The sequence below is a fragment of the Ostrea edulis genome, chromosome 6, assembly GCF_947568905.1.
Source record: "Ostrea edulis chromosome 6, xbOstEdul1.1, whole genome shotgun sequence".
Lineage (NCBI taxonomy): Eukaryota > Metazoa > Mollusca > Bivalvia > Ostreida > Ostreidae > Ostrea > Ostrea edulis.
This window is the reverse complement of record NC_079169.1, coordinates 31903144-31924357: the sequence shown is the minus strand read 5'-3', so window position 1 is coordinate 31924357 and position 21214 is coordinate 31903144. Positions and strand designations below refer to the sequence as shown.

Sequence of the window (21214 nt, the reverse complement as noted above, 5' to 3'; positions counted from 1 at the left end):
TCTTTGTAATGATTTCCACGAGTTTGATGCATTCATTGAAAGCAGTTATATAGATCATTATCTTTCAGCAATGTTTCTGTTGTTTCTCCGCTTCATATTATAACACAGACAAACGAGTACATTTCACACTAAGGCTGCTGCATGCTGCTGCCATCAGGAAATCAAAGAGGATATCCATGCGTAACTATCAGGCGACCCTCGTGTTAAAAATGATGCAAATTATGGAAACTTGTTATCATCCCCAAACTATCAATAACTTTCCTATCAGGAAACCATGAATGTAAAAATTTCTGCACGGGATTTCGATAGATCTGTAGGGCGTACTCCAAAGATTTGCCAAAATGTTTAAGGTTATTGAGTCCACATCCGGGGCTCCGTATATACATGTAAATATATTAATTAGGTCATTGCGGACACCTGACCCACTGACACGACCACCGCGATAAATAACTCGAATTTTCACCAGACTACGAACCTCTAATTCAATATACAAATTAATCCTCTGTGGCCAAATATTTCATAGAGGTTTTGACTTTGATGTTTTATGTTTAAAACAGACAAAAAGAGTAGATTCATGTTATTAGATCATAAAATTATTTACATGTATAAAATGTTTTCGCTTTCAGGTAGGTCTAGCAGAAGATTCTTGTAAATTATAGAAATACTAGTCATACACTTGAAACCAGTTTCTTCTGATCTGCAATCAAACCGGAGGGAATTCTGTGAGTGGTAATATATCGTCCCTGTCACATTGAGGATTTCTTGTCCATCATCCAATCACAGTCAGCCTTTTATCTTGAATTTGGGAAACTGTTTTGATAAATGAATTCCACGGTATCTCCGTAATGATTCTTACGATATTGTTGCCATGTTGACAGAAGCCTTGACCACTTCGAGGTGCCAACAAACAACACTTGTGATAAAACATTATTAATTAGTTAAGGTCATAATGACATTGCTAATTATTATTATTATTATTATTTTTTAGATTTGCTGTTGTCTTGTATCCGGGATGTCTGTATCAAAGGTGTCGTATTAGACTGTGGTGAATAAAAACGCACAACTGCACGTCTCACACAAACAATAAAATAGAGGAAGACCATGTACTGTTCATGTATGTACATTGTACATTGAGTGAAGTGTTAAGAATACCAATATTCAATACATGCATATTCGATTCAATTAATATTCAAAGAAGACAAAATTATACGTCCGCTTTTTCAATTTTGCTTAAAGAAAAACCTTGCGAATTTCCAGATGATAATAATTTGTGCAGTATGTACATGTAATTTGCTGAGAGATGGGGTAGTCACAGTATGATATATAAGTAGTTGGAACATAGTAGTAATTCTGTTCATCCATCCGTTACTAGATCTCCCGCTAACACGCTAGCCTAGTATCCAAGGATTTCCGAGTGCAAGCAAGATGGCAGCCTGGAAGCGGGTATCAAATTGCAGACGTCATGTACAAGTACCTATCGAGTAAAATTTACAATGTAAATATTATTCAATTATTCTTTTGTTCGTTTTGCCTTTTCTGAAATATAACATGCTTTAAGGAGAAATCATGTATACAACCACTCCTTACATGTATTTTCAAATATACAACACCCCTCCTCCAAATTTTATTACTTATAAAATCACATTCGTAACATTTTCCCTTCATTTTGTTTTTACAGAAAATTGATAGATATTAAACAAAACACACTTTTTCAATTCATCAAAGATGCTAAGAAAACAAAATAAATTGAATTCATGTAAAATATATTTGACATTCATAAAGAATTGATTTTTTAAAAGTTTTTTTTTCTCTGTCGTTGTATTGTTTACTGTACGTGTTATCGAGGGGTAAGGGGGCCATAATGTTTATTTGCCACTGTGTACATCTTTATATAATTAGGCGAAATTATGAACGAGAAAAATGAAATGTTGGCACACAAGATTGATGAAGTTTCCTCAGACTAAACCACGCAGATATCTCAATTCACTGGTGGAAAACAGCCCCGGGTTGCTAATATCTGAATGTATGTTCTCTTTGTAGCTCGTTCACCTCGCCCGAGTCTATCAAATGTGTTACATGAGATAAAATAAAATCTGGCGAATTATCGGGATGAAATCCAATACGACATATGACAATGGCGAGGAGACACCTCTGTTGTAGTATAGTGATCGCATGGAGGAGTTTGAGGAAATCCAGCGGCATATCGCCAGATTTAAATAATCTATAATGAGAGGTTATTTATCACGGCTAGGGGATAATTAGGAGGAACATTAGTAACTGTCAGTTTTCCCCAGCATACAAACCACTAATTACTCTCCCTAGTCGTACTATTGAATCCTCACATACAACTCACTAATTACTTTCCCTAGTCTTACTATTACATGTACCTCTGAAACCTCACATACAACCCACTAATTACTCTCCCTAGTCGTACTATTACATCTACCACTGAATCCTCACATACAACTCACTAATTACTCTCCCTAGTCTTACTGTTACATCTACTATATAATCCTCACATACAACCCACTAATTACTCTCCCTAGTCGTACTATTACATCTACCACTGAATCCTCACATACAACTCACTAATTACTCTCCCTAGTCGTACTATTACATCTACCACTGAATCCTCACATACAACTCACTAATTACTCTCCCTAGTCGTACTATTACATCTACCACTGAATCCTCACATACAACTCACTAATTACTCTCCCTAGTCGTACTATTACATCTACCACTGAATCCTCACATACAACCCACTAATTACTCTCCCTAGTCGTACTATTACATCTACTATATAATCCTCACACACAACTCACTAATTACTCTCCCTAGTCGTACTATTACATCTACCACTGAATCCTCACATACAACTCACTAATTACTCTCCCTAGTCTTACTGTTACATCTACTACATAATCCTCAGATACAACTCACTAATTACTCTCCCTAGTCGTACTATTACATGTACTACATAATACTCACATACAACTCACTAATTACTCTCCCTAGTCGTACTATTACATCTATTACTGAATCCTCAGATACAACTCACTAATTACTCTCCTTAGTCGTACTATTACATCTACCACTGAATCCTCACATACAACTCACTAATTACTCTCCCTAGTCGTACTGTTACATCTACCACTGAATCCTCACATACAACTCACTAATTACTCTCCCTAGTCTTACTGTTACATCTACTATATAATCCTCACATACAACCCACTAATTACTCTCCCTAGTCGTACTATTACATCTACTATATGATCCTCACATACAACTCACTAATTACTCTCCCTAGTCGTACTATTACATGTACTATATGATCCTCACATACAACTCACTAATTACTCTCCCTAGTCGTACTATTACATCTATTACTGAATTCTCACATACAACTCACTAATTACTCTCCCTAGTCATACTTATCTTCAGGTTTTAATATACCAATAAGTCGACTCTTACAATGCACACAGTTTTACCCCATTGTCAATATACCTAGTGTCTCTTTCTCTCTGTTACACTGTAATAATTTAATCTCATTGTAATACCCAATTTTTATTGGCTGGACAATGAAAGGTGAAGATAACGAATAGTAATCAATCTCACAACTCCTATAAGCAATACAAAACACGGACCCCCGGGTTCACCAGATGTTGGATCAGGTGCCTAGGAGGAGTAAGCATCCCCTGTCGACCGGTAACACCCTCACAAGCAATCTGAAAAAGAAAATAGTTTATATGGTATATCCTGCCTTGGTATGAGGACACTCGCCATTGATAACCCAAGACATCGCTGCTTTTTGTTCTTTATTTTATATTTGTTATTTTTTACTTTAAGCATTGTTAAGTTGTAAAGTCTTTTATAAAATAGCTTGTACTACAAGATACTTCTATACGACGGATTGAAGTTTTGATGTCAAACAAGACATACTTAAAGGCAAAACTTCAATAGAATCTCCTAATGATATGTTAATATTAGCACAAAACAAAGATTTACATTCAAACTATTTTGCTCTCTTTCATTTTGAAATTCATTTCATCTGCCCTTCAATGCGTAATATTCGTTACATTTTATTAGATGACGTCACTTCCTTATGTATTCTTTTACTGTGTCGGAATTAGTGGGCGACACTGGTGAGGTTTGATGTAGTTTAAAACTTTGATTGAACAAAAACAAAAAATATCACATTTGCTGGTATCTGAAGACTAGTTTTGTGTGATGTCAAAAAGTGAACAATACTAGTTTGTCCCGTATTTTATGCTGGAGCTTCAAATACTAGAAAATACAGTACTTCAAAGTCGATCACAGGCGTACCCTACACATATTTTCTGTTATGGAGATTAGTTCTAAACTTCACCTTTAATAACTTCGTTTTCATTTTTCATAATAAGATATATAACTAAGATGGCTGTCATCACAGCTCAGTAGTTGCTTAGAGAATCCTTGCGCGGCGCAAATGATTTGTATTTATCAGTGTTTATTCACATTTTGATCAACGAATATTTGTAGCATTGTCGTTTTGCATTAAATTATCAGGAAGGAATTTAATTTCTAGACATATTGTGCGATATAACTTGGTTTGGGTTAGTTTGCAGTGTTTTGTTTGTTTGGTTTTTTTGTGTGTGTTTTTTTGTTGTTTTTTTTGGGGGGGGGGGGTTAAAATTCCGCTTCGCAGATTATTGATTTGAACATATTTTATTGTATAAGTGCTTATATTACAAACGATTTGAACACAAGTTCTTTGAACTTATGAGGTTCTCACCTTCGCGGATTATAAAGCGTAAACTGACCCAAACCAGGTTTATATACGATATGATATGCCTAAAAATTAAATTCATTCCATAATTACATACACAAATGACGCAAACATAAAAAGTACAACTTTGCCACATCTGAAGACAAAGTAAAAGCTTATTATACTATATGTAGTATTAATGGGATATTACCCTAGGAATAAAAAAAAACCCATGTGTTTTATATCAAGCTATATAAGTTATACACTTTATGCAAATTGTGGAATTTAACTCGATCGGATTAAATAGAAACCAGGCTAATTCCTATTTAATTATCTATTCTCCGGGTCGGATAGTGAACGACCCATTTCAAATTATTCATGATGACGTGACGTCCCAAATTGAAGTTAGAACGTCAACAATAACACGGAGACGTGAAAGCGTGGATGGTCTGCTGGCTGTTGGTGGGACATTTTCAGGTATAGAAGACAGTCAGATGGAAAACAGGGTAGAAAGAACCACTTTGAACAATGAAAAGGGGGTAAAATTTCATGTTTAACTTGAAATCATTATTCAGTACGACTACATACTGTAAAAGAAATCCTCACCCCCTTAATTTTCTCGCGCGCATGCGCACATTCGCCATAAAGTCACTCCTTCATAAATATGTATTAGAAAATCACCGTTTTCCCCTTGCATAGAATAGACTATTACTCCTTTAATACCAGTATAAAATTTGAATTTTTCAATATAATTTTTTATAGTTTATCATAATGACATTATTTTGGTCTGGTTTTTAACATTGCACAAAATACTGTTTAATATGGTATATGCACTTTTAATAATCTATTTCATTTAATCGTATCTGTTCTTCTGTTTACATGTAGTATTTCAAAACTACTAGCCTTCAAGATCAGCCAATATCTTAAGTGATAATGTCCTCTACTCTATGCATGTAAAAGTAAATGAAAGTAATCACTTATGCAGCTAGGGCCTGTTTCCTAGTGATCGTGATGTACTTCAGTAGGTCCCTCTATTACACTGAGTAGTCCTGTGTCGATATGGACCGTCGCTGTGTTGTACGGTCAGTGGCAGTTTTTGTGGACGCTAACTCCACGCGTCAAACAAAACGAAACTGTTTACTCCACAACCCTGGTTGAGGTTGTCCGTTTCTCGGATATGTCAATCAAAGTTAAGCAGCAGTAAACATATTTATGTACTCTATCGCTTAATTAACATTCTAGAGTTACATTTTGGCTGTTAACGTCTTAATGCCATTCTGTGTTGGTTTAAAAGTCTATTAAACATCAACTGTGTAAGGGTCTTCAGATGTAATTTCATGTCGTTATTATAATTCATATTATTTCAAATCTAAGTCTCATTTTATTTTATTCGTATTTGATAATATGTATAATAATTATCGATATGACTGAAATACAGATAAAAAGATATGCAATTTGTCATTGACCTAAATTAAATAATATACAAATATGTTTATCCGGATTTTTCGTTACTTGATAAAAGCCTGAAAATGCGCGACGACATTTGAATTGGATTTTCGCTGTCCAAGCAAGTGCATATCCTGTAATCCTCCTTCGTAGAAAGTGATTCTTAACTAATTATAATTATATTTTAATTGCTTAGAATATCTTATTTGTATAGCATGCACGGTTACCTAGCACGGTTGTGGAGTTTTTCGTGGTGATCGACTGTAGATTCGTCCTAATGGAACTTTCTAATATTTCCACAAAGCCAGACAAAGAATGTTTAAATAAATATGAATGTACAAATATCGTCTGCCATATTCCATGGCTGCCACATTTCAAATCAAAATCTTAAACAAGACGAAAATTGAAGAGACGTTGAATAAGATAAGACCGAACTTCTTACATGATTGCTAAACGTTCGTAAGACGCTAAAGCCTATAAGTGTCAAACACCTAACGTTTACCCGCCGTTTTTAAGTCATAAAGTTTAAATAACGACCTCAATTAAAACAATATTTACACGTGACATCATGGCATTTCGATGGTTTAATCTTGTCGACATTAGTAGAAATTCAATTGAAAACTCGCATAACCTTCATAACTCAAATCTCAAACGTGATTCTACGCTGCTACACAAGAAGTGATCTTATAAAATGCCAACTCCATCTTTATTGCTCTGTGTAGAAACTTTTAATGGGTTATTTTATGATTTTCACCGTGATGTTTCTTGCAATTCAATCATGATATTCTAGCTAATTGGATATGACTTATCATATTTACAGAAATGTAGCGATAACTACAGTAAAAAAGTAATTTATCTTTCTACGCACGCCATGTCAACTTCAATGTTTTGCCAGAGAGCTGGTGTCTGTCCGTCGTACTAAGGTCTTTTCGGATTTCCAGCTTCTTGTCCTCCGTGTGCTAACCGTGACCCCTGCTCTCCTCACAGGTGGCACTAATATTCCGGACTGCCACAAAAAACTCATAAATCTTCCACTTTCACAGCATTTCTTATCAATTAGACATGAATATTCATGAGACACCACTAACAGCGTTTGCGGATATTGTCCTCATTGAAGAAAATGCCATAATTCTCTGTAGTAGTCTTTTTTCGACGAAAAACAAATGACATCTCTGTGGATTTATTTATATGTTTGTTTAACATTTTCACTTGACATTCAGAATATGTGCATGTCACACTGGTTTGATTTTCAAGGTTGCTGCGGTTAAGAAACTTATGATGTTACATTATTTCCTATTACTTAATGAACTAATTATGATGATTTCACTATTCTTTCCTCTTTGCATGTAAATTTCTGGTAGCTGACCATATTAGGATCCGGTGTTCATTTAGATGGTCTCTGTCAAAGCCAAGGAGAAAACTTGAAAGAGATAGATAGATCGATCGATCGATAGATAGATAGATAAAATAGATAGATAACGAAGCACCATTGTTCCAAGATGAATTTTACCGATTCCCTTGCATAACTGCTAATAAATACGTTTTGGACAAACACTTTTATCCCGCCCCGAAAGTTCTAAATGGTTTAAAGTTAGCTGCAGAACTGTAGCTCTCTGAGAAAATATTGTGACAGATCAGAGAACTACAGATTCACCTCTTTTAAAAACCTTCGATTTACGGCGCAAAACAATGCACACGGTTGAGGCCTTGTGTCGTTGTATTCTTGCATCGCTGTCTCATAAATCTGATTTTAAAAATTCCTACTATACTTGTTTCTAAACATATCTTCAAAGATTACTTAAAGCCCCATACAACCCGAAAATTCATGGCTTCAAATGATTTCGTTTCTTGACGTATCCATATTAGGCAGCTAGTCAATTTGAACCATGTTGCTATTTGTATCTATTCATAATACTCGATACGAGTAATGTATTCGGTCTTCATTTATTTTTATAACAAATAATTAATAGAAATTAAAAAAAACACGGTTTTTTTTCTAAAGGTAAAATAAGTTCTTGAATATTAAAAATGCTACAAAAGCCTAGTCTGTTTCCTTACACTCCATTTCAATAGTAAAGTGTAAAATCAGAGCTCAACGCCGTGAATGTAGTTCAATTTTCAAACCTATTTGAATAATTATTATTTAACCGAACTGGAATGATTTCATCCAAAATACTAGTATTTCACTAAAATATTTTTAGGGGTACTAGAGTATGAATATAAAAATGAACCGGGGTTCGAATTGACTGGCTACCTAATATGGCTACGTCAACAATCGAAATTCTTTGAAGCTGTGAGTTTTCGGGTCGTATGGAGCTTTAATTAATATTTGAAGATATGTTTGGACACAAGCATAGTAGTAGAATATGTTAAGATTTTTTTTTAATAAAAAGTTATGAGACAGTAATGCAAGAATGCAGCGATATAAGGCCTTAACCGTGTGCATTTTTTCTGGTGGTAAATCGGAAGTTTTTTTTATTCAATAATAATTCTTTATTGCGAAAGACATATATCTCATAGCATTATAACAAAATTGAACATGGATAATAATTACAAAGCTGACAATAAGCGGCCAATTCTTACAAAGACATATAGCAGATGTAAATACAATAGTATAATGATAGTAAAAAAGGAGAATGACGATACAAATTACATATTATGGACTGTTCTTAGTTCAAGAGCTTTACAAATAAATTTCCTAAGTTACGAAGTTCTTTAACATTGTTCACACTTAATAGTTGTAAAAATTTGAACATGGAGGGTTTACTCCAGTAATATTTTTTCACTAATTTAGCTCCAATCTGACAATATACAGGACATACTAACAAAAAGTGGTATTCATCCTCAATTTCAGTGATACATGTTTTACAAAACCTTTTTTCACGTGGTACATTTTATGTCTGCCAGTTTCTATGGATAAATTATGTGATGATAACCTTATTTTGGAGATACCCTTTTTGTACAATTTAGGAATAGATTTCTCTAGCTAATATTGCAAGCAAAAATTATCAACAAAATGTTTGTAAATAGTGCAGTTTGATTCATACTGCATGTTGCTATGTAAATTTTGAATAAAATGATCCTTCAATCTTTGTTGTATTATTGGCAAACAAACATGTCTATTTAAGTTATGTTGATCATGATAAAAGTAGCCCAGTTACGACTTACATGCTTTGTATTTTCACATATTTTGTATAAACATTCATATGCAGCATTAAGAATACAGTTTTCAGACTGCAATAGTTTAAACCAGAACTTGAACATTTTCAAAATGCGAACATGGTACAATGGTAAACGCCCTGTTTCAAAATATACCATGGTTGTATTAGTGTTTTTACGAACACCAAGTGCAAATTTTAAAAAATCCTGGTGAACCTTTTCAATGTCAGGTCCTTTATGTAATCCCCACACTTCACATCCGTAATTCAAAATACTACAGACATAAGTATCGAAAAGGGAGAATAAGGTACAATGGTTTAAATACAATTGTGTTATAGTTGATTTAAGGGCAAATAATGCTTTGGGACCTTGTGATGCAAGGTGAAGATAACGAACAGTGATGTTAACTGTTTCTGCGTTACCAAAAATTTACAATTAAAATTGAATAAAACGCCCAAGTAAACAAATTGATCTAATATTTCTATACTTTCACCTTTATGCACCCATTTCTCATCTGTGCGAGTCTTCCCACCATTTCTAAATACAACAATTTAAGTTTTTGCTACATTAACAACTAAATCCCATTCATCTGTATAACTCTGCAGCGTATTTAACATATTTTGTAATTCAGTATTTGATTCTGCAAGCAACACCATGTCATCAGCATACATTAAAATATAAAGTCTTAATAACTGTAAATCAGTCTGATGATTACCTTTTTTGATAAATCCAATTTAAATGTCATTCACAAACAAAACAAAAACAGGGGAGACAACACTTCTCCTTGTATCAGACCAATGTGATTTTCAACAAATTGTGAAATGTGACCAGAGGATTTTACACAAGTTCTAATCCTACCATACATGGAGCGAACAATGGTAAGCAGCTTCCCTTGTATACCGTAGTGTTTTAATTTTCTATACAATTTTTCCCTATTAACTGAATCGAATGCCTTTTTAAAAGGGGTGGATCTATAGCTTTGTGATCTGCCCCAATATTTTCTCAGAGAGCTACAGTTCTGCAGCTAGTTTGAAATAGGAATACCAGTTAAGGTCGTGTGTCGAATCAATGCTTTAACTTCATGCATTCAACCAATTTAAAAATGTTTTTAAAAGAAGTTCATGGGGTTTTTATTTTGCTGATAATAAAGATTTGGTTTTCAAAGGAAGTGAAACTTTCAAACACTTCCTTTCGCCATTTGTTCAGTCCTATAGAAGGCGGTTTTAAACAGGACTTGCAATGCTGATTTGCAAGATGAGAGATATTATCATCCTGTTGATCCATGCCTTTACTCTTTTTGAGATCATGATTCTTAAAATTATAGATAACAGAAGTCAAAATGGAATTCTTGTCGGTTAGTTACTGTTATGTACTATAGAATGATACAGGTATCTTTTTCCCTCTATCAAACAACACATCACATGGAGGATATTAATAAGCAATTTCTGAGTTACCCAATATTTATTTCGCTTTGTTGAACTATTACGCACAGTGTTTATCGCTGCCTTCATATATGTATGATTACCAGACGTCATGCAACCACCCGAACTGCAGGAACACACAATTTTAGTAAGTTTATGAGTACATGTATATATGATAATAAAAGAAGCTAAAAAAAAAATCGATGATCACCATCTGTCTTTGATAAAAATATCACTCCTCTCGTACAGAAGAGGAAATAAATGATAATTTCATATTCAATTTATTGTCCTAGTTCAAATAACTTATCATTATATTGTCAGTTTAATGTATTACAATGGCTGATATAAACAAATCTACGCTTTCATAACTTTTATCCTTATTTACAAACCCAGTATATAATATATGTATACATATTGTAAACCCCCCCCCCCCCCCCCCCAAGCATTCAACAGAATATTGAACGTACCTTCTTTACAGAAGAGCTGGTATCTCGGAAATTGCGCGTATTAACAATTGTTACAACTTAGCAAGGAAGTGAACATAGCTGAACCTGACATAGTGACCGGTCATATAGCTGTAATGTCAACCAGGACTCAATTGTCCGAGTTCTGAGCGTGTGTTTCAAACTAAACAAATTCTTGTTTACAATCAAGAATATATATAATTTTCTATCAAGGTTGCAAATGTCTCGTCATCCTGATGTATTACATCGTGACGTCATATTTCAAAATGTTGATTTAAATTAAAACAAATGAAAGAAAATCAAGTTCATGAAGCGAGTGCCATTACAGAATTGCTGTCGTCCAAATCAAAAAAAGGTAATTTCAATGTAAAACAATAAACCCACTGTAAACAACAGGCTGTATTTGTTTGATCGGCGTGGAGAGGCACCGAAGTGCTGTTTGGATTGAGTGGTATGTGAAAACTGCGCTGACTTTTCTTTCCGCCGATCGAGTTGGAAACATCCTCGAGAACGCCAGCTTGTAAATAAACAAGCAAACTGGATGAATAGTAGAAACCTGACGGAAGTCCACAAGGACCTCACCGGATCAAAGACCCTAAAACAAAATGGCAGTTTTATGAGGGTTTGAGTTGGCCACCAATTTGTTAAAATAGAAACAACTCCATAAATTTTATAACTTGGAATGAAATTAATTTATGTGATAATTGATTGAGGTGTGTTTGTGACTATATGTAAGAATAGATTCCTTATTGTAGGTAACACAGACAAACATATAAATAAAGGTGTAACAAGAATGCATTTATTTTAGTCCAATTAGTGTCACGTCACTTCTGTTTTTTTATTTTTACTAATAAACGTTGCAATTTCCTGAAATATACCTGAAACTAACGTGTCAAGACCCAAAAAAAGAATTTATTAAAAACTACATAATGTCCTTTGTTTATCACAAATTCATCAGCATATTCCTGTCGGTAAACATGTGAAAATTAAATGTGGCATATCGCCTGGTAGGAGTTAATAGTGTTAAAGGAATACAAGCGCAAACACAAATGCTGTACCAATTCATTCACAAGGACACATAAGAATTAGAATACACGTGATTCTGGATTAAATTGTAAATACATTGTTTTGATATGCTTCAAGATAGACACTAGACAGGAGGTTTCTTGTAACCAATTTTGGACGCCACGAGGCATACCTATTTATAAACAATGTGAATGATGTCAAAGTAAAGATCTCGTAATATCTGAATTAATATCCTTTTCAATGATTTACTTTGTATTGCATGAAATAAAACATTGATTGATTGAAATCTGCTAGCAATTGATTGCTACATGTCTATACCCTAGATATTGTAAGTTTATCACATGTGTTGCCTTACGGCTATATATATATATATATATATATATATATATATATATATATATATATATATATATATCATATATATCATATATCATATATATGATTGCAAAGGTCCGGATACTGTGGGCAAGGATCATCTTAGTTTTATTCCACCAAGTGTCTAAAAAAATGTAAATTAACAACACATAATCCGAAATTGTTGTATTCAAATTAACTGCGGAAGATTAAGCTTTTTGATGCGGAGTACTAGTATTTTTAACAACATAAATACATGTATACGAAACAAAATATGATATTCCTCTACAATTCCTTTAGGATGCAATTACCAAGACTTAACCTTCTACAATGTAGCACTTCTTATCAATTTTTGTAACAGCAGGGAATATAAATTAAAAATATACTCTGTGATGATGGTTTAAAGCACGAAAATTGTTTATTTGATTGAAAGTACAGGTGCACTAGGGAGAATATGTCAATACACATTAAAGTAAATTCTTATATCGGTACGTTTGTTGAAAATCATAGGGAAAGTGCCAAATTGTAAATTTCGACCTTACAATTGTCACTGCAGATAATTTACAACTGCATTGTAATCCTGAAATACTTTCATTAAAATTTTCATTTCATCATATTCTATCTGTGTTACTTTCTTCTCTTTTTGAAGTACTCTGTGGTCAGTTTCGTTTGTTCAGTGGACGCCCTCGCGGTATAATTCAGTGGTCCTGGGGAGTTTTTGTTTTACATGACTAATGGCCGTGTTGCCACACTATACTTGGACATCATCACTTTAAGTGCTAGAGGTTAGTGGAAACTTGTAAACCCGTCAAACCCAGAAAATAGTCATTTTTCACAATCCCTAGTGACAGCTGACCGGCTCTAGTTCATTAGTATGCACGCTCCACTTCATGGTTGGTTACGTACTCGTAAAAATTTAGGAGAATAATTGTAAATCACAATGAGTTGTAAATTAAATTATGCTGTTTGAATCTTTAGGTCGTTAACAGTCTTTTTTGTAACTTTCGTTAAATATAAGCATGATGAGTAAGTTTAAAACAATGTGCACAGTATTGTAATTCAGCATCTTATTTATTTCATTTTCTCACCATTTTTCAATTAGTAATATGTAAGAAATGAGTTTTCTAAGTTCGAACACCCCATTGTAAATATGACTATTGTATTGTCATACATTATGGACTATTATATTGTACAAAAAAGGAATACAAATTAAATCGCACTTAACCCCTTCCCCACATCTAGTTAGATTTGAAACGTATCTCTAAATCATTTTTTAAAATTTTTATTTATCTTATTTTTTGTATTTGACATAATAGTTTCCCATGAGAGCTATTGTGTAATAGAGGGTACATTTCAAATAATTTTTTTCTGCGAATCCTCTGGTTTTTAAACCGTTTATTTTGTTGGCTTAAGGGTGAGCGCATGTGACAGCAACAGTATGTGGACCGCCGGTGGGGACATGAAGTGGACAGATCGTGGTGATGTTGACGGTGATGAGCTCATACACCCAAACCATTTTCACTCCCAGAGCGATGTGTGGGGCGAGGACAACTGAAACAACTGAAACAAACCTGTCCTATACAGAAAAGAAAACCTTATAAGACACCAACCACTTTGACGTTACATATATGTGTATGTGTGCGGACAACCGGACGTAATCCGTGACCTAACGACTACTGTCTTTTGCTGAACCAAGTAAGCTGTAAACAATGTTTTGACGCGCGCACCTGCAGAAAACGTACCTAAACTGTAACAATCCCAAGTGACACCTCACCACGTGAAAACCTAGCGGACCACATGCCCCCAGGCAGAATGCTGGTGTCTCTTTGTTGTTAAAAGCTGGAGAAACAACTGCTGCCTGCGGGCTGAAGTTCTCCGCTGACAGTTAGAGTTATTTGTTGCCACCACCTATCGTGGTTCTGGAGGAAGGTTCTCTGGGTCGCTGCCGTGATGGTGTCAGACTGGTACTCTATTTACATTTTGAATTCACTACGGACGTTTTGGAGATTTAATATTCATAAATTATGCCGTCTGACAGCCTCAACATGCTGTCCACATGGCGATGACACAGTGCAAGGAGCACAATTAACTATTAATTAATTAAGCAAAGTATAAATGCTACCAAAAACGAGCAAGTTCATCAAAAATATCTAAGACATATAATGCATAAGGCATTGACTATAGTGCCTCGGTATAGTGTATATGTGTCTGCTTCTGGGGGTAAAAACATAGACAGCAAAAGAACGGCTATAGACACCAGGAAACGCTCATGTGGTTACGCAACATATAGATTTCGGGAAACAAATATATTTTGTCACCATCAAAGACAACATCTGTTTTTAGATGACGTAGTTATTGCTTCTAGGTTTATTATGCTGCTTTTCTCAAACTTGGGACAAGCAAGATTTACTACTGGTTGCGTGAGGGGAAAACCGTCAATTTATAGACGTTAAGAAAATGTACGGACGGACCACTGGATTTACATTCCCAAGAAAGAGATGATGACCATCTACTGCATTAATAATTAGTTTATTTCTGACAACACTGACCGGAACAAAACATAGCTATGTTTAACAATAATTCATGACGAATTATGTAAATCGGGAACGCCCGTCAGTTTTAGATACATGTAGTAGATTCTTGGTGATGTTGTCTGTCTGTGTTTTGTTGATTGAAGTTGTTGCTTATCTAAAACTACAAAGGCAATATGAATTGTGTTAAAGCTAGTACCCCAACAAATGCATGTAGTCAGAAAGATTAGATACAAGGTTGTAATAAGTTAGCTATTCCCGTTCTGAATATATATATATATATATATATATATATATATATATATATATATATATATAAATTTTACTTGTTACACACAATTTGATTGGTTCATTTCACTTTATCAACATTCTTTATATCGTATAAACAAAGTTGCCCTTTAGTCCCGCTATATGACGGTACAGGAATGACGTCACAATACGTTTGACCGTTTGCTACGGCGATTTTGGTACGCGTCATAAAAAAAATGATATTTTCTTCAGAATCACCCATCAAATAATATCAAACGCGGTTCACTAAATTAAATTATAAGGAATGAAAGTAATTTTTATTTGTATTATACGATATATAAAGTAAGTTTGGACAGTTTACGCAATTTTATAAACTGCTTCGCGGTTTATAATGCGCAAACTGTCCCAACTTACTTTATATCGTATAAAACAAATATAAGTTACTTTCATTCCTTAAATAGAGAGAGAGAGTTGTTATATTGGGCTTATTGGAGTGAACATAATTGAGTTATTTTTCAATTTTCATCATAAAAAACAAGTGAAGATAACGAATAGTAATCAATCTCATAAATCCTTTAAATAATACCAATGCCAGTAGTTTAATGATACAATATTTAGATATACATTAATATTATATGTACAAATACATATTTACCTCCAAACATTACTGCAATACTATCTATACTTCACCTTTACTGTCGTTAAAGAATACGTCTCCATATGAGTGAAATATTCTCGAGAGGGAATAAACAATATACAATAAACAATAAGTAATCGTTTAATGAAAAACTACCGGTAGCAGAATATTCCTAATAAAAAGCACACTACAACAGGTATTCTACTCTCTCTCTCTCTCTTTAGTGAACGTCACCACACCATATACAATTGCACCTGCAGATCTGATGCTATAATAGTGTATGCAATATACAAATATCAACAGCTGGCAATGATATTTAAGATCCGTAATCATATGGATACCTACATCTCGTAATCCCATGGATACTTACATCTCATAATCCCACGGATACTCACATCTCGTAATCACATGGATACTTACATCTCATAATCCCACGAATACTTACATCTCGTAATCTCATGGATACTTACATCTCATAATCCCACGGATACTTACATCTCGTAATCCCATGGATACTTACATCTCATAATCCCACGGATACTCACATCTCGTAATCCCATAGATACTTACATCTCATAATCCCATGGATACTTACATCTCATAATCCCACGGATACTCACATCTCGTAATCCCATAGATACTTACATCTCATAATCCCATGGATACTTACATCTCATAATCCCATGGATACTTACATCTCATAATCCCACGGATACTCACATCTCATAATCCCATGGATACTCACATCTCATAATCCCATGGATACTTACATCTCATAATCCCACGGATACTCACATCTCGTAATCCCATGGATACTTACATCTCATAATCCCACGGATACTTACATCTCGTAATCCCATGGATACTCACATCTCGTAATCCCATGGATACTTACATCTCGTAATCCCATGGATACTCACATCTCGTAATCACATGGATACTTACATCTCGTAATCCCATGGATACTTACATCTCATAATCCCACGGATACTCACATCTCGTAATCCCATGGATACTTACATCTCATAATCCCACGGATACTTACATCTCGTAATCCCATGGATACTTACATTACGTAATCCCATGGATACTTACATCCCGTAATCGCTTGGATACTTGCATCTTCAAATCACATGAATACTTACATCTCGTAATCACATGCCTACTTACATCTCGTAATTACATGGGTACTTACATCTCGTAATTACATGGATACTTACATCTCGTAATCCCATGGATACTTACATCTCGTAATCCCATGGATACTTACATCTCGTAATCCCATGGATACTTACATCTCGTAATCTCATGGATACTTACATCTCATGGATACTTACATCTCGTAATCACATGGATACTTACATTTCGTAATCACATGGATACTTCCAAATGTACATCTCGTAATTACATTGATACTTACATCTCGTAATCACATGGATACTTACATCTCGTAATTACATGTATACTTACATCTCGCAATTACATGGGTACTTACATCTCGTAATCACACGGATACTTACAAATGTACATCTCGTAATCACATGGGTACCTGCATCTCATAATCACATGGATACTTGCATCTCGTAATCACATGGATACTTGCATTTCGTAATCACATGGATACTTGCATCTCATAATCACATGGATACTTGCATTTCGTAATCACATGGATACTTGCATCTCGTAATCACATGGATACTTGCATCTAATTACACAGAAATCATTCATTTAAAGAATTTTTTCTCCACTAAAGCAGTAAATTTAAGCATGTTATTTTTTATTTTCATATGTGTCTATTTCGTAAACGGTACCATATCCACAGGAAAAACTAAGTTCATAATTATGTGATGAACCCTTCTGTCAACAATCTACAACATACACATGTATGAATCGCAGATTGGCATTCTTCTCTCCTTTTACATGTTGTCTATGCTAAGCATCATTGTAATATTTTACATTTATCAATGTTTTTTCTTTGATAAACCGCTGCTGTTTCATTGTTTTCATTTCTCGATAAAGGTACTGTGACGCACAAGTGACATGTCAAGATGAAGCCTTTACTTACATCTTTATTACAAGATACATCTATATACATAACAAATAGGAATAAATACATAGGTTGTTTGTATTATGGACGATATGAAAAACAATGAACGCATGGGATAATTTCTATATCACAGGCCACTTAAACATAAACAACTACAACGAGTGTAGAATAATCGAGTATGTATGCATGTATGTGTGTATGCATGTATGTATATAATTCATTTGTGATTCAAATTCAAATTGGCTACGATATACATATATGTAGGCCTATGAATATACTATGCAATCACAAATATCATAAATTGTTTTGGGTTTTCGTCGGATTTCTCAGATCCTCTTAAAAACCTTTCACCCAAGTGAAAACGCCAGCTTTTTGTGAAGTGCCACATATGATATGTTGACGTGTGTCAAGCGCCCTCTGTCATTTAGCAATGATGAGACTTTACTGTACCGATTCCTACAGTACCTTGACAAGCCATCTCGGTTTGTTTGGTCCCATCCAAACGATCCAAGGCTGTTAATATTTATTCCAAGTTCCTGGTGACATCACGCTTATTAACTAAATGTATTGTAATGACAAAGGGCGGTTTCAGTGGGGGTGGGGGTGGGTGGGGGTGTTCCAATCCACTACATATTTCTGGCGCTCTACGGCCTGATCTAGCGTAGCGGTAAATTTTAAAAACAACCTACATGTATAACTCATTGAAAGTGTAAAGGAGTTCAATCAGAAGTGTGTCAGCGACTCATTTCAATAAGGGGGACTTTAAAGATTAATAGCAGAGATAAACCAAATTACTTCTGCGGCTTCTAGTCCTTTTGTAATTATTAACTAATCGTACAGTGAATGACGATTTATGTAAAACTGATGCATAATTTGTGCAAGTAGACACGATATAAAAATAAACGCTACGCTCTGTCGTTAATAAAGTACAAAGGAGATATGATGAATTACTTCAATAATAATTTCCGAACAGTACAATGTAAATCTTCTACTGAACGCTTGACTTCCGTCGTGGATGTGGCGTCCTTGACTCCCCCGTACTCTAAGGACGCTCAATTTTTACTAATAGATTTGCATTCATTTTAATAATAAGCATGTTGGTTTTTGTTCATTCCAAAAATATAAAAAATGAAATATTCATGTACCTTTGATGTAAACTTGTGTCCTTTTCTTTTGCCGATGAAGTATTTACATGTATGTTAAATTTCTGAAAACCATTTGAAATGCTTGAATGTCACTTCTGGACAAAACGTTCTAAAAGTGCAGCAATTCCCTGAGCTTTCGTAATGAAATGTTCAACGAGATAGTAACTTAGGGTTAAAAGTAGAGAGACACGCACTTTTCAAAACTCCCAGAAAAGAATAATCCAAAGTAAGGTTGACGCTGTGTATCGTTCACATTATTTATAAAGATGTCGACATCGTAGGTCCCCCCCCCCCCCCCAAGTGGTTGGTGATCAAGGCGTGAAGAGTTCAATTCACACCCTCGTGTATTTCCAAAAATGAAATTCATTTCTGAAGTATTCCACAATGAGATTTGAAGAAAATCAGATATATATAGCATGCGTAACACAATATGTTTGAAATATTTAAAAAACACACACACAAAAAACCACACACACACATTTTTAAGTGATATATATATATCACTTAAAAGTAAGAGCTGCGTAAATTATTCAGAGATGCCCAGTACCCGGAGCACAATGAATCTCTAGCGTCTGTTGCCGGTGGCATCGGCTGAGCCACTTCAATGGATGGGAAATTTGCTACTGATTTATTGAGCTATATTTGAAATTTGTTGAAAACGTCTAGGACATTTTTCAGCTATCACCACCGAGTGTTCTATGTATAAAGGCAGTTCGTGACAACTCTATCCCTCAACATAGTTTGAAATTTTCTTCGCCTGAAGTATGTGAACAGCGAGGGCTGGTGTTACCTAAAATAACTTCTCAAGTCGACAATGAGGTCACGTGTCTTGTATGACCCCCTGTTTCAATGCATGAAACGATCATGTTCTATCTATTTGAGGATCTATGTATGTGTAAATCACAGTGCGTTGTAGATTTTAGTATTCTGTAGAAATATTTGATTTCGCGGTTCAAATTTTCGAGGTTTGAGAAAAATAAGCGTCTTTGTTGGAACTTAATGTTGTTAAACTGAATTACAAAAAGATCATTTTCTGTGATCTGTGGGTGATTTACATTCGTAAGTATGTCTATACCATGAAACATCTTCAAATTAAATTACATCGAAAATTATTCGGGAAAAGTTTGATATCCATAGTAAATGTTTATAATACAATAGATGTACTATCATATTTCAACTGGTGGACTTGTGACGAGGACACGAGCATACCCCCCCCCCCCCCCAATATCGTAAGCTCAAAAAACTTTCTATATATCCAGGGGTCCGTGTTTGTACAACTCTCTATTTTGTATTGCTTATAGGAGTTATGAGATTGATCACTGTTTGTAATCTTCGCCTTTCACAATATAGGTGTTTAGTTATCTCGTTTTGTGAACTAATCTAGGCTGTACTTTTGAAATGCAAATAGTTGTCCTTCTGGGGTTATGAGAATTTGCAAACATTGACAATCCTGGAATGTTACAAAATCGTAATAATTTACTATTTAATGATATATTGCGCAATAACTTGCATATGAATGGCAGTGTTTGATATTATTTCTTATCAAAACATTACTGAAACTAGTTTTTCATTACAAGAAAACGCGGATTTTTTTGTTGTTGGTCAAATTGCATGACCAGTCATTTATTGCGACATACAAATGTACATGGGGCTTACATGTAGCTAATGTCCGCGTTCTTGAAAATCCTTTTGTCTGCATTATGTAAGAAGCCACAGGGTCTTTTTAACATGGCGCAAATCCGAAGCAATATGCATATAGTTGATAGCAAACTAAAACAATTTTTCATTAATTATGTACGTTTAATTCACATTAACGACTTGGAATTTAAATTGATTATACGTGACACTGTAAGATTATTTTCATAAGAATTTTTTCAAATACTGATCACCTTCTGGGAAAATTATCTACACTTATCATTATACAACCAAACATACATTAATCAAAATATAATTAACTTGTTAGAAATATGCTCTGAGGTTTTAGG

General features: G+C 34.5%; 1 long non-coding RNA gene across 1 annotated transcript; it reads right to left on the bottom strand.

Moving 5' to 3' along the window:
• Positions 1 to 664: 664 nt before the first annotated feature.
• Positions 665 to 19356, bottom strand: LOC130047428 (uncharacterized). Its single transcript, XR_008796325.1, has 3 exons — positions 19230 to 19356; positions 3651 to 3731; positions 665 to 1474 (listed from the first exon to the last, which is right to left on the bottom strand). It is a non-coding gene; the product is annotated as an uncharacterized LOC130047428 (long non-coding RNA).
• Positions 19357 to 21214: the final 1858 nt, after the last annotated feature.